Source organism: Bos mutus, chromosome 11 (genome assembly GCF_027580195.1).
Source record: "Bos mutus isolate GX-2022 chromosome 11, NWIPB_WYAK_1.1, whole genome shotgun sequence".
In the NCBI taxonomy this organism is placed as follows: domain Eukaryota; kingdom Metazoa; phylum Chordata; class Mammalia; order Artiodactyla; family Bovidae; genus Bos; species Bos mutus.
The window spans coordinates 77106463-77119067 of NC_091627.1; the positions used below are offsets into that span (position 1 = coordinate 77106463).

Below are 12605 nucleotides of genomic sequence, written 5' to 3' on the forward strand. Positions count from 1 at the left end.
ATAACTTTCCTTCCAAGGAGTAAGCATCTTTTAATTTCATGGCTGCAGTCACCATCTGCAGTGATTTTGGAGCCCCCAAAAATAAAGTCTGACACTGTTTCCACTGTTTCCCCATCTATTTCCCATGAAGTGGTGGGACCGGATGCCATGATCTTCATTTTCTGAATGTTGAGCTTTAAGCCAACTTTTTCACTCTTTACTTTCACTTTCATCAAGAGGCTTTTGAGTTCCTCTTCACTTTCTGCCATAAGGGTGGTGTCATCTGCATATCTGAGGTTATTGATATTTCTCCCAGCAATCTTGATTCCAGCTTGTGTTTCTTCCAGTCCAGCGTTTCTCATGATGTACTCTGCATATAAGTTAAATAAGCAGGGTGACAACATACAGCCTTGACATACTCCTTTACCTATTTGGAACCAGTCAGTTGTTCCATGTCCAGTTCTGTTACTTCCTGACCTGCATACAGATTTCTCAAGAGGCAGGTCAGGTGGTCTGGTATTCCCATCTCTTTCAGAATTTTCCACAGTTTATTGTGATCCACATAGTCAAAGGCTTTGGCATACTCAATAAAGCAGAATTACATGTTTTTCTGGAACTCTCTTGCTTTTTCCATGATCCAGCGCATGTTGGCAATTTGATCTTTGGTTCCTCTGCCTTTTCCAAAACCAGCTTGAACATCAGGAAGTTCACGGTTCACGTATTGCTGAAGCCTGGCTTGGAGAATTTTGAGCATTACTTTACTAGCGTGTGAGATGAGTGCAATTGTGCGGTAGTTTGAGCATTCTTTGGCATTGCCTTTCTTTGGGATTGAAATGAAAACGGACTTTTTCCAGTCCTGTGGCCACTGCTGAGTTTTCCAAATTTGCTGGCATATTGAGTGCAGCACTTTCACAGCATCATCTTTCAGGATTTGAAATAGCTCCACTGGAATTCCTTAAGAACTTACTATTTTCCATGAACAGATTGAGATCCTCAGTGGAATGTTCAATGGAATCCCTATTTTCAAGACTCTCTATCTACTACGGGAGATAAGACAAAGAACAGCCGCCAGTAAAGGCTGGCGAGAGTGGCAGGGTGCACTGCAGAGGCAGTAAACGCTGTGATCAGTAAAGAAGGCTGCATGGAGAAGGCGAGACAATGTGGGAACTGAAGGTTAGGCAAAACGTGGGTAGACAGACAAAAGTCATATGGATTTAATGTATAGCAAAATCTATAATACATAGCTTATTATTACATAAACATTAGTATATGTAAAGCTATGTGTGCAATAGTCGCTCAGTCATGTCCAATTCTGCGACCCATAGACTGTAACCTGCCAGGCTCCTCAGTCCATAGGATTTTCCCAGGCAAGAATACTGGGGTGGGTAGCCATTCCCTTCTCCAGTGATCTTCCCACTCAGGGATTGAACTTGGTTCTCCTGCAATTCAGGTAGTTCAGTTCAGTTCAGTCACTCAGTCATGTCCGACTCTTTGCAACCCCATGAACTACAGCACACCAGGTCTCTCTGTCCATCACCAACTCCCAGAATTTACTCAAACTCACGTCCACTGAGTTGGTGATGCCATCCAACCATCTCATCCTATGTCACCCCCTTCTCCTGCCCTCAATCTTTCCCAGCATCAGGGGCTTTTCAAATGAGTCAGCTCTTCACACCAGGTGGCCAAAGTATTGGAGTTGCAGCTTCAAAATCAGTCGTTCCAGTGAACACCTAGGACTGATCTCCTTTAGGATGGACTGGTTGGATCTCCTTACAGTCCAAGGGACTCTCAAGAGCCTTCTCCAACACCATAGTTCAAAAGCATCAATTCTTCTGTGCTCAGCTTTCTTTATAGTCCAACTCTCACATTCCTACATGACCACTGGAAAAAACATAGCATTGACTAGATGGACCTTTGTTGGCAAAGTAATATCTCTGCTTTTTAATATGCTGTCTGGGTTGATCATAACTTTCCTTCCAAGAAGTAAGCGTCTTTTAATTTCATGGCTGCAATCACAATCTGCAGTGATTTCGGAGCCCAGAAAAATCAAGTCAGCCACTGTTTTCACTGTTTCCCCATCTATTTGCTATGAAGTGATGGGACCAGATGCCATGATCTTCATTTTCTGAATGTTGAGCTTTAAGCCAACAGTTTCACTCTCCTCTTTCACTTTCATCAAGAGGCTTTTGAGTTCTTCTTCACTTTCTGCCATAAGGGTGGTGTCATCTGCATATCTGAGGTTATTGATATTTCTCCCAGCAATCTTGATTCCAGCCTGTGCTTCTTCCAGCCCAGCATTTCTCATGATGTACTCTGCATATAAGTTAAATAAGCAGGGTGACAATATACAGCCTTGACATACTCCTTTTCCTATTTGGAACCAGTCTGTTGTTCCATGTCCAGTTCTAACTGTTGCTTCCTGACCTGCATACAGGTTTCTCAAGAGCCAGGTCAGGTGGTCTGGTATTCCCATCTCTTTCAGAATTTTCCACAGTTTATTGTGATCCATGAAAAGAAGAGAAGTGAAAAACAAAGGAGAAAAGGAAAGATATAAGCATCTGAATGCAGAGTTCCAAAGAATAACAAGAAGAGATAAGAAAGCCTTCCTCAGCGATCAATGCAAAGAAATAGAGGAAAACAACAGAATGGGAAAGACTAGAGATCTCTTCAAGAAAATTAGAGATACCAAGGGAACATTTCATGTAAAGATGGACTCAATAAAGGACAGAAATGGTATGGACCTAACAGAAGCAGAAGATATTAAGAAGAGGTGGCAAGAATACACAGAAGAACTGTACAAAAAAGATCTTCATGACCCAGATAATCACGATGGTGTGATCACTGACCTAGAGCCAGACATCCTGGAATGTGAAGTCAAGTGAGCCTTAGAAAGCATCACTACGAACAAAGCTAGTGGAGGTGATGGAATTCCAGTTGAGCTATTTCACATCCTGAAAGATGATGCTGTGAAAGTGCTACACTCAATATGCCAGCAAATTTGGAAAACTCAGCAGTGGCCACAGGACTGGAAAAGGTCAGTTTTCATTCCAATCCCAAAGAAAGGCAATGCCAAAGAATGCTCAAACTACTGCACAATTGCACTCATCTCACACGCTAGTAAAGTAATGCTCAAAATTCTCCAAGCCAGGCTTCAGCAATACATGAACCGTGAACTGTACTGAAGGAGTCAAGTTGAATACTTTAGTATGGAATTTCACTTTTAGGGAGTAGTCTTCTGTGCTAACATGATATGATTCCCATTTTGACATATGGGAAAATTGAGGCTTCAAGAAGTTTAGTGCACAGTCATGATCAGGATGGCCTCCCAGACTCCTGAGACCACCCAGCACTCTTACCACCCACGCTGCCTTTCACTGCTCCATGGTATGCATGACTAAAGCACATTTAATCTTTATGAATCATTTCTGAGACCCATGTTCAGGATGGTCTGTGATCTGTATTGTTGAGGTAAGATAAATTGTATCCACTGGAAGGTCAGCTGCTGAGTATATTGGGTTAAAGGAGCTAAGGAAGTAAATCACTCAGTGAGTGAACTTCGAAAGGCCAAGGTATTAAACTCCAAGTCAACCAGGATTTAATTTATTTGTTACTGAGGCAAATACCATTTTTACTGCATGCTAATAAAAGTCTTAGCTCTGTTGCCAAGATTCAAAAGAAATCTTAGTGGTCATTTTACCCTCCATTGGTAAGAAAATGGAGACTGTCAAATTCAGGAAGGCTAGAAGAAAGAGAATAATGGGGAGAATGCAGAGCACTTCTCCCCTCCCTTTGTCTGTCATCTCTCTTTTCAGGACAGATGGAATCACCTCATCTTCCTCATCTGGATCTTGGTGCTCTGGGAACAGAGATCTCTTCCTGTGGCCAGGATCCCCTTTGGATAGCCAGTTACTTTGGGCTAGAAGGTGGAAAACTCAGCATTTCTGCAGATGTCAAGCTCAACAGAGGAGCCCCTCTGCCCCGCTAGAGCCCTTGATTCCTTACCTTTGCTCATCCCAGGCTTCTCTTGCTTGTTTTCTTTAACTAGCAAGGCCACTGTCAACTACACATATGTCCAGTTCACTTAGACAAGGAGTCACTCAGAAAGCTTCTTCTCCTCCTGGAATTCCCTCTTCAGGTCTCAGAGGCAGGCCATAGTCCATGCTGGCTCCAACATCTCATGTAAAGACTACTTGTTTCAGGAAGGATGCCAGGCTTGGATTCATCTGGATGCCCTCATTCCAGGGTGCCTCCCCAGTTCAGGACAGTTACAAAGAGCTATGTACATGGGATCTACTTAACATCAGCATGGCACAGGGAAAGGGCACCAATTGGAGGAGTCAGCGGACTAGAGATCTAATCTTACTCTTATAGGTGCTGGAAGTGTAGCTTTAGGCCAATCACTTGACATCGCTAGGCTCAGTCTTTCTTATCTGCCTTACTGACCTCTTCCAGTAGTTTGTGAGATTCAAGAGGGCTGACATGTTCATTCATTGAATAAATTCTTATTGAGCAGGTTATCATCTGCTAGATCCTATGGGTACAGCTGTGGGTAAGAGGAGCTCAGTTCTCTCTCTCTTTTTTTTAATTTATTTTATTTATTATTTATTTTTGGCTGTGCTGGATCTTCAATGCTGCCTGCAGGCTTTCTCTAGTTGTGGGAAGTGAGGGCTACTCTTAGTTGTGGTGAACGGGGGCTATACTTTGTTGCAGTGCATGGGTTTCTCATTGCGGTGGCTTCTCTTGCTGTGGAATAAGAATGGTGACATCGTGTCACAAGAAGAGCATGTAGGATGGGATGTATTCTTGCAGCCATTTGTTTTGGTTATTTTTTGTTTTATTTGGTCATACCATGTGGCATGTGGAATCTTAATTCCCTGGCCAGGGATTGAACCTGTACCCCATGCAATGTAAGCAGACTATTAACCACTGGACTGCCAGGGAAGTCCCATGACAGCCATTTTTGGAAAGTACAACTTGGTCCTTTATGATAATATGTAAATGCTCGGGTGAGTGCTGGGCAAATGGGAAGTGGTCAGCCAGCGTTAACTGTTTGCTGTTAGGTGCTTTGAAGGAAAATCATGTGATTTCTGATGACTCTGAGAAAGTCCAAAACATTATGCAAAGGTGAGGGATTTGTCTTTTTATTCTGTATTCCATGGTACCTTTATTTTCCCTTTAAGGCCATTTTAGCTTCAAGTTTCCCAAGAGCAGAGACCACACCTTCTTAACTTTGCTGGATTATTTCACTCTTTGATTTATTACCAGAAAATATGAGCTCCCTTATTAATTGTATAGATGAGATATAAAGGAGACATAAGATTGGCCTGTGAGAATGAAACTAGAAAATCAACACATGATGGATGCAGTCGTGGGTTTGTTTTATGGATTTAGTTATTATGCTTAGTTGCTCAGTCATGTCCAATTCTTTGTGACCCAACGGACTGTAGCCCGCCAGGCTCCTCTGTCCATGGGATTTTCCCAGGCAAGAATACTGGAGTGGGGTGCCATTTCCTTCTCCAGGGGATCTTCCTGACGCAGGGATCAAAACCCTCATCTTTTACTTGGCAGGTGTCTCCTGCTTGGCAGGTGGATTTTTTACCACTGAGCTATTTTTAGGTATTTATATATGTATATAAATACATATATATTATATATAAATATATGCATATTGCAAACCACCCCAAACCCAATGGCATAGAAGAATGATCATTTGATTGTTCAGGATTTTAGGCAGGCAGGAATTTGGGCATGGCTTGGCTGGGACACTCATCTTTGCTTTATCTGCTGTCAGCCATGGCATCTTAAGAATCAAGACGGCCTCATTCACATGTCTGGGTGCTGGCTGTCCACTGGGGCGCCTTGGTTCTTTCCTATGTGCCTTCTTATCCTCCAGGGTCTCTTTCTCTCCGTATGACCTCCCCAACAGGTTTGCTCACATTTCTTTCCAGGGAAACTGTTTCCTAGAAGTCAAAAATGGAAGTAAAAAATATGGCATATGACAGCAGTGGGCATCTGGACCCCCACCAGTTACCAGGCACTGTTCTAACAGCTTTATGTGGATTAACTCATTCCATCTTCACAGCAACTCCGTTAAGTAGGGTCTATCAGTAGCTCCATTATGCAGGTGGGCAAACTGAGGCAGAGAGTATAAATATTAATAACTTGCCTGGGGTTGTGCAGATCATTCATGTGCCCAGAGCCATGCCTATGGGTCATTCCTATGCTCTACTGCTATTTTTAATTTTTATTTTTTAAAATGTATTTATTTTTTAATTGAAGGATAATTGCTTTACAGAATTTTGTTGTTTTCTGTCAAACATCAACAAATGTTTATTTTTTTAAATTATGGAAGTAATTTAAAAATGCTTCTAACACATTTACAGGAGTCTTGGAAAATATAGAACAAGATTACATATAGTTTCACTATACACTACAATTATTTTTTAAGTAGATAAATTAATTTTTAGTTGGATCTTCAATATCAAACTCTCAAAAATTAATAGAATAAATATACGGAGATGTAGAAGGATATAGTAGATTTGAAAAGCACTGTGAACCGATTCAATATAATTAAGATTTATATAATTTTCACACAACAGTAGGATACAAATTCTATTCAAGTTCCCATATACTGTAAACTAGGAGACACCAGAACATACTCAGGGACATAAAACAAGGTTCAAAAATTTCATCATCTAAAAACATTGAAATCATACAGAATCTGTTCTCTTATCACTGTGGAATTATGTTAGAAATCAATATCTAAAGATATTTGAAAATAACCCACATATTTTAAAATGCAGTGTGACACTTACCAATAGAGATCTTCAACTTGGTCATCGAAAGGCTCAATAAAGTTAGACTGAAAAAAACACAAAGGGTGTTGGCAAAGAAAGCATTTAAATGAGAAATTAGTATCAAAATGAGAAATTAATATTAAAGATACTTTAAACAAAATTTCATGTACTTGGAAATTAAATGTCCACTTTTAGATAATGAGTGTATCTAAGAAGACATAACAAGGAAAATTAGAAAATATTTGTAACAGAATAAAAATGAAAAGAGAATTTACCAGAATTTGTTGCATGCAGCTGAAGCTGCTCAATGCAGTGAAATACAATATGGAGTCCTGAATAAGGTATGAAAACAAATAATGCACTTGCATAAAATTTTGTGAAATTTGAACAAAGTCTATACTTTATCTACTGTCATTTCTTAAATTGCTGACTAGGCTCATAGACTGGGCCAGAATAGTCAAAATAATGTGGATAACAGCAATTAAACTAATCCACTATTGAATGACTACTTCTAGCACAAGGGGCTTTCCAAAGCTTCTTTACCTCATGGACTCCTCCTTTCCACCCCAGAGCCCCGCAAGCTAGCTCTTACTCTCCTTATTTTGTAGACAAAAAAATAGACACAGAGAGGTCAAATTATTTGGATAATTTGCCCAGGCAAGATTTAATAGTAGCGGACTAACTTGCATTAACCAACCTGAAGAAAGGGTGTGTGGAAGGCGAGGGCGAGGGGACAGAGCCCCCAGAACTGCCTGTGGGGAGCAGCCTTCATCTACGGACATCTTGGCCCTGGGCAGGGTGAGGCCCGGGCTGGCGAGAGGCCATTGCTGTCCTCTGCCGGGTCACTACCTGGAGCCACTTCCTCCTTTGCCGTGGCTCCTTGCTCACCACACAGCCTTCTTCCTGTAACTCACCTTCCTGCACTGGGTGCCTGCAGGGAAAAGGAGCGCAGGCACACAGAGGCAGGGGTTCCAGTCTGTTGGGCACTTTACTCAGGACTTGCATACTTGCCATTCCCTTTGCATGAAACGCCTCTGATCTTGGCTCTAAGGAGGTGGCCTTGCCTTAGCTAAGTGGCCCTTCATCCTCATATTCCCCACACCTAACCCTGGTGTTTATCATTCTCTGTTAGCTATTTATAGATTAAAAAAATTAACAGGGACTTTCCTGGTTGTCCAGTGGTTAAGACTGCGCTTCCACTGCACGGGGCATGGGTTCAATCCTTGGTCAGGGAACTGGGATCCCTTGTACCACACAGAGCAGTCCCCCACCAGAAAAAATTAATAGACTCTTGTTTGCAGCAGTTTTGGGTTCAACGCAAAGTGGAGCTGAAGGCATGGGACACTCCCACGAAAGCCCTCCCCGCTCCACCTCCCATACGCACCAGTGTGACACACTTATTTCCTCAATATCGACCAAAGTCCATAATTTACATAAGCAGACAGTTTTTGTTGTACATTTTATGGGTTTTGACAAATTTGTAATGGCATATAGCCAATAGTATAGGATCATTCAGAGTAGTTTTATAGCTCTAAAAATTCTCTGTCCTCCGCTTATTTATCCCTGCTTCCCCCAAACTCCTGGCAACCTTTGATATTTTCATATAGCCATAGTTTTGCCTCTTCCAGAATGTCATGTAGTTGGACTCATACAATATATAGCCTTTTCAGATGGGCTTCTTTCACTTAGTAATATGCATTTAATTTTCCTCCACATCTTTGCATGACTTATTAACTCATTTCTTTTTATTGCTGAATAATACTCCATTGTCTGGATGGACCACAGTTTTATTTATCCATTCCCCTTCAGAAGAACATCTTGGTTGCTTCCAAGTCTGGGCAGTTATGAATAAAGCTGCTGTAAAGTTTGGGTGCAGGCTTTTGTGTGGACCTAAGTTTTCCACTCCTTCGGGTAAATATCAAGGAGCTTGACTGCTGGATCACGTGGTAGGAGCATGTTCAGTTTTGTAAGAAACTGGCAGACTGTCTTCCAGAGTGGCTGTTCCATTTTATAATCCCCACCAGCAGTGAATGTGAGTTCCTATTGCTCCAGGTCCTCCCCACCACCTAGTGTTATTATGATTTCTGATTTTGTCCATTCGTAATAGTGGTGTAGAGGTATCCCATTGCTGTTTTAACTCACAGTTCCCTAATGACATGTGATTTTGTGCCTCTTTTCATAAGCTCTTTTCATATTTTTCATCTGCATTTTCTGTGGTGAGGTATCTATTTGTTCAGATTTTTCCTCCAATTTTTAATCATGTTCATTTTCTTATTACTGAATTTTAAGAGTCCTTTTTAAACATTTTAGTTAACATTCCTTTTCAGATATATCTTTTGTAAATATTTTCTCCCAGTCTGTGGCTTATTTTCTGATTCTCTGGATAGATATTTATTTTTTTCTCCCCAACTAGAATATATGTTCTACTAGATTAGAGACTTTTATTTATAGGTATTCATTAAATATTATCAATAAGGGAAGAAAGAAGAATGAATTAGCATTTTGGTCTGTGTATCAGTGTTTTATTACTCTGGTTGAAGTAAATCTACCCCTAAAAGAGAATCCACCCTCAGTCTGTTGACAACATCAAGTTTTGGAGCCTGATGAGGGAGAGTCTCAGACCTTGGGAAATTCATCAAGGTTTGCTATGGCCTTGGAAACCCTCCTGGGTACCAGCTGGCCTCTTCCCTTGGCACCATATTCTTTCTTGTTATACAGCTTCTTTCTATCAGCAGCAGATTGTATTTCTTATGGATGATGATGGGTTTTCAAAACTGAGACCCTCTCCCAACTATTTTGCCTTCTACAAAGGAGTACACAGTTATGTCCTGTTTTGCCAGTCCTGCGTCAAAGAGTTCCTAGGTCCTGCCTCAAAAGGGCCACCAGCACTGTTGTGGGGTTGTTTGTATGTAGCTCACTTGGCACTGGTCACTTTACTCTCCCTAGTTTCTTTTCCTTTTAAAAAAATTTATTAATTTATTATGGCTTTGCTGGGTCTTCACTGCTGTGTAAACTTCTCCCTAGTTGCAGCTAGTTGGGGCTACTCTCCGTGGTGCGCAGGCTTCTCATTGCGGTGGCTTCTCTTGCTGCAGTGCCCAGGCTGTGAGGCGAGCAGGCTTTAGTAGTTGCAGCATATGTGTTGAGTATTTGCAGTAATTCAGTAGTTATGGTTCATGGGCTCAGTTGCCCCAAGGCATGTGGGATGTTCCCGGATCAGGGCTCAAACCCGTGTCTCCTGCATTGGCAGGCGAATTCTTTACCACTGAGCCACCAGGGAAGGCCTCTCCCCAGTTTCTGCTCTTCTACTCCAGCAGCCTCTGGACCCTGCTGGGCTGTGAGAGTTGATTTGGACCTGGAATTTGTGTTGCTATATCACCTTCCCAGAAATAGGTGTTCAAGATATTATGTGCTAATCTCCTAGCAACCTTTGCTGTCTTTGGAGCTAGGAAAAGGTAGATGGAAACAGATGGGTGTGGTGGTAACATTGATAATAGATAATTTTTTGAGCATTTAACATGTGCTAAGTCCCATGCTGAGTACACAGTAAATATTATCTAATGTAATCATCAGAAACTCGATAACACAGGCATGTGTGTGCTTAGTTGCTCAGTCGTGTCTGACTCTCTGTGACCCCATGGACTGTAGCCCATTAGGCTCCTCTGTCCATGGGGATTCTCCAAGCATGGAGAAAACCCAGGGAATTCTCCCTGGGTTGATTCCCAACCCGGGGATCACGCTCAGGTCTCCTACATTGCAGGCAGATTCTTTGCCATCTGAGCCACCAGGGAAGCTCACTTATTACTATTATCATCCCCATGTTTCAGGTGACCAAACTGAGTCACAGAGAGGGTAAGTACCTTTGCCAAGGTCATTCAACAAACAAATGGCTAAGTCAGGATTTAAGCTCAGACCCTGTGCCATGCTTTTGAACACCACACCATAGCCCTCTTGCCTGCTGCAAAAAGTATCTTCCTCACAACTTTGCAGAGCACACAAAATCGGCCTTTTGCACCTGTGATTCTGGCTGCCCTGCCTGAACCGTGGAGACTTCCCCAGGGGCACCCCCCGTTCTGGCATCCTTTTCTCTCCAGACTCTGCTGCTCCCCACAGAGCCTCCGTCCTCCCCCAGAAACTTGCAGACAGAGCCTCCGTCCTCCCCCAGAAACTTGCAGCTTCGAGGCAAAGGTGCCCTCATCTCCCCCTCCAGTCCTCCTGGAGCTCTTATTAGCAGTACCTTCTCATAAGCCATTCAAGGAGACCTTGCGGGTTCCAAAATACAGCATTTAAATAGTTTACTGCCTCATAAACAGCACTCTGCAAGGACGCTGCAGGCCTGTGTTGGCTGAAACTCTCAGTTCCTGTGTTTTCAGGTTTGGCTTTACCTTTCTCGGCTGCGGTTACTTTCTTATTCCGGGCAGGCTGACTTTTGTCAGGGCAAGGTTGATGTGGGGGCTGGCAGAGTGCCCCTCCTGTATTCCCATGTGTGATGAGGCACCAGAGGGATGTTCTTCTTCTCTCCTTCGTTCTGAGTGAGCAGGGTTTATCCAAGGGGGCAGTGGGGGCAGGAGAAAGAACTAGGAGACCTACAGAATACAAGAGTCACATCCTGAGGGTCCTCCACTAGAGTGTTTCCCAGGAGATCAGGAGTGGCTAACCATGTACATTAACCTCAAGTCCTCACATCCTCTGGTGTCCCCACCACAAATGAGAAAGTGGAGCCTGGGGAGTGACTGTCTCCAGTTATTATACAGCTAACAAGTGGATCTACTGAAGATGGTTCAAACAGATTTCACTTCACAAGGCGAGGGCGAGGTTAAGACTGATAAGGCACCTAGACAGGAGCAACCACAAGAAGTTCTGAACACCTACAAACCTAAAAGATCAAGGAGTGGAAAGAGTGGGACCAGAGATGGGTGAGAACTGGACCCATGGAGGTCGACCTAGAATCACAGAGGGACCCAGCCACTGCCAGGACCAGGATTCAAAGCAAGGAAGGAACAGGGAAGAAATATCCTGATTCTCATTTCTCCTGATCTCCCATCCACCCAGAGGCTCCCATTGGCCAAACCCATCCAGAACCCAGAGGATGCAGCCTAAAGGGGTCAGTCATCCAGGCACAGAGCAGGATGGAGGAGGAGGGGACATGTGTGTGCGTGTGTGCAAATGGAGTGCAACCAGCATAGCAGTGCAGCTGGATTTTGAGCCATGAGCTCTTAAGAGCCCTTGTCCTTTGTTGAGGTTCTTTCAAGCTGAGGTGCCCCTCCACCGTGCAGTAGCTGATGGATGCACTGGCCTGACTCGCCTCTTTATTAATTAGAATGATTCTTCTCCCCCTTTTCCCTTTCTCCTTCCCCCTGTAGGAGCCTCTCCCAGAGAATGAAATTGCCTAGGCCCAGGCTTCTGGCCAGCTGGATCCCATCACAGCCCTGACTGCTGATTTCATGTGTTTTTTGTTTACTTGTTTTTTCGGATTTATGCTTACATGGCTTGGTGATGGATCCTGGAGAATCACCTCCAATTTCTAACTGGCCATCTTCCCTTCTCACCCTCCACCTGCTTCAGTTCAGTATTTCCACCGAAGTCTTGCATTTCTCTGGATTTGACTGCCTTTACTATGAGTGGTCAGCCAATGGCATTACCACTGTCCTGTTGCTGTTCTTCTGGGCAGAGACTAAAGCTAGGTGAGTGCTCTGATCGCCCAGACCAGAGAGAAGCTGAAGCAGTGCTGACTGTCTTGGGTGGTACCCCAGGATCTAGTGTAAGACATGAAGGATGTCAAACACAAGGGGTGGTTGACTGGAAAGCATTAGAACACTGAAAGGTAATCCC

The 12605-nt window shown here is 43.1% G+C and overlaps 1 long non-coding RNA gene across 1 annotated transcript; it reads right to left on the reverse strand.

Moving 5' to 3' along the window:
* Window positions 1–4994: 4994 nt before the first annotated feature.
* LOC138989994 (uncharacterized) lies at window positions 4995–7684 on the reverse strand. Its single transcript, XR_011466186.1, has 4 exons — window positions 7474–7684; window positions 7052–7108; window positions 6795–6841; window positions 4995–5939 (listed from the first exon to the last, which is right to left on the reverse strand). It is a non-coding gene; the product is annotated as an uncharacterized lncRNA (long non-coding RNA).
* Between the last annotated feature and the right edge of the window lie 4921 nt (window positions 7685–12605).